The sequence below is a fragment of the Clarias gariepinus genome, chromosome 28 (assembly GCF_024256425.1).
Source record: "Clarias gariepinus isolate MV-2021 ecotype Netherlands chromosome 28, CGAR_prim_01v2, whole genome shotgun sequence".
In the NCBI taxonomy this organism is placed as follows: Eukaryota; Metazoa; Chordata; class Actinopteri; order Siluriformes; family Clariidae; genus Clarias; species Clarias gariepinus.
In genome coordinates this window covers 987,501-990,000 of record NC_071127.1, presented here as the reverse complement: position 1 = coordinate 990,000, position 2,500 = coordinate 987,501, and the positions used below count along the sequence as shown (strand labels likewise).

General features: G+C 36.0%; 1 protein-coding gene across 2 annotated transcripts in view; it reads left to right on the top strand.

Annotated features, from left to right (window-relative positions):
* The first annotated feature begins 1,577 nt into the window (after positions 1–1,577).
* The window catches only part of sox10 (SRY-box transcription factor 10), a 10,419-nt gene continuing 9,496 nt past the window's right edge, over positions 1,578–2,500 (top strand). The window contains exon 1 of one of the 2 annotated variants that reach the window (XM_053490504.1): positions 1,578–1,756. The gene's annotated coding sequence lies outside the window, so the exon portion shown is untranslated. The remainder of the gene's footprint in view (positions 1,757–2,500) is intronic. The other variant, XM_053490503.1, reaches the window with a different exon arrangement.

The window sequence follows — 2,500 nt, the reverse complement described above, 5'->3', positions numbered from 1 at the left end:
AATTGAACCACAACAACAACAACAACAACAGAGTAATAATAAAACTACTCATAGCGAATCTTCTAAAATTGTAAACCCCGATAATGTCGTTTCGTTTAGTTTCGCCTGTAAATTTACTTCATTAAATTTGCTTTTGTAACGAATAACTGAACGTTTATTCGTGTTATTTTCTGTAGGCTGCGTGAACTAAAATACAAAAACATAACTTTTTAAAAGCGCCATCAGTACTACTGCTACGACACAAATAAACAAACAAATAAATAAATAGATGGATAAAATAATAATGAGACACGTGGTGTGTGATAGGTCGCAGCAGGTGCTGTGGGTGAGCTGTACACAAGACACACACACACACCTCCCAGATCTGTGATCGAGAAAGCGCGAGCTCAATCATTCCCTAAAAACTTCAAAGCTCTTCTCCGTCAATCCTGCCGCGCTGCATCTTGGGACACATAAAGCCGGTGTTATCGCTCAAATATTAACACAATTAATTAACGGAAGCCAACCAAATCAATAAATTAACGAAATCTGCTAAACGAGGTGAAAAAACACGTCTTTTCGTTTCAACAGTTTGAAATTCATCTGATTTCTTTCGCCTGTGACGAAATATTACATCCTCAATAAACCTGCATGTTTTGTGAAAGAGAGCAGAAGTGTGAGGTCCCATACTGTTAGTACAGTACATTAAACAGCAACACTGAAGATCTAATCTAACCTGATCATTGTGATCTACTCACATATCTCCCTAGTTTTCTTCTGAATCTGTACAGCTGCTTAGCGACACTCGGCTCTGTTCAAAGTGCTGTACAAATGTAAAACTGAACCGAAGATGTGTGGAGTGTCACATTAGTCAGTGTTAAATCTGAGATCAGTCACAGGTGTTTATTAGGTTACTGAGCCGACCCCGAGTGTTACTGACCGAGTACACACACACTGTTCAGGTTATAACTTCGGCTATTAAGCTCTTCTAATATACATATACCTCTGGATATAGGAATATCTTACTGCTTTTATTACCCAGAAATCAGACCATCAGTGATCAGATCATGTGAAGATGAAATCACTGATTAGACTGTTATCTCTACAAAATATAGAGAGTATTACAAATGAAATGAAACAGAAGAGTCTGAGTTCGAAACCCTGAGGTGTGTGTATTGATTGTGACAGGGCGTTAATTATCTGCTATAAATAAAGAGATTTATCCAAAGTGATTGGAGATAAAGTGACGTCACAGTTTGTATAATTCGTTAGTTTCCTTTCTCCACAATCGAATTTTAAATGAAAACTGCGCGGCGCTGATGGATGTGTGTGTGTGTGCGTGTGTGTGTGTGTGTGTTACTCTGAGGACATTAATCGGGGTGTTTTTTAGTAGAATGGAGAATTGTAATTGGTTCCTAAAGAGCGAGCTCCAGCAGCCAATCAGCGCCGAGCTGAGCAACACGACAACTGCGCATGCGCTGTTCCCTCTTTTTTTTTTTTAAAGGTAATTTAGAATCTCTCTCTCCCTCCCTCTCTCTCTCTCTCTCTCACACACAACGGGGCTCTTTAAGTTGCTGAGCGCGCGACACAGAGCAGCCATTCATCCCGGACAGCCGCAGGAGCGCGAGAGGCTCAGAGAGAGAGAGAGAGTGTGTGTGTTCGTGTTTGTATGTGTGTGTGAGAGAGAGAACGAGTGTGTGTGTGTGTGTGTGAGCGGAGAATAGCACACACAGTCGCACACACGCGCGCACACGCCGTGATTCCGGTCCCTCACACAGTAAGAAACATTTACTTTATATTTATATTTTTTCGTTTTTATATTATTATTATTATTATTATTATTATTATTATTAATGGTGTTGTTGACGCTTATTAAAGAGAAAACTGTCCTCAACTTTTAGAAACTTTAACCTAGCAAACCAAAATGGTATTGGACAATTAAATGCGGAAGCAAAATTCCTTACACTTTAACTAAACTAACTAAACCAAGTTTCTGTTATCAAGTGTCTAAAAACACACATGATTACATAACTAACTAATTACATGGACGTAAGTGTAACGAAATTAAGTTGTTGTTTTTTTTAAAGTTCATAAATAAAAGGTCTGAAATTTCTTTCTTTGCTTAGGAGTTACTTTATTGTGTAGACAATTAGTTATATATATTATAAGATAGCTGGATAGTAGTGTAATTTATTATTGTGTTTTTAAAAATATGATAACCGAAACTTTAATTAATTATTTATTCAATCATTCATTCATTTGTTTGTTTGTTTGTTTCCCCTTGATTTTTAACAGTTTTTTTTATCAGATGTTTAATCGCACTAAGGCGGGTTTACTTTAATTGAACAAATTTTGACTTATAATTAAACATAACTGCTGTGGAATATAGCGTGTATTATTGTTCTGTAATAAAATCATAAATTTTTATTTTAGTTGAATTTATATAGCGTTTTAACAGTGCTTATTGTCGCAAAGCAACTTTACATAATAATAATAATAATAATAATAATAATAATAATTT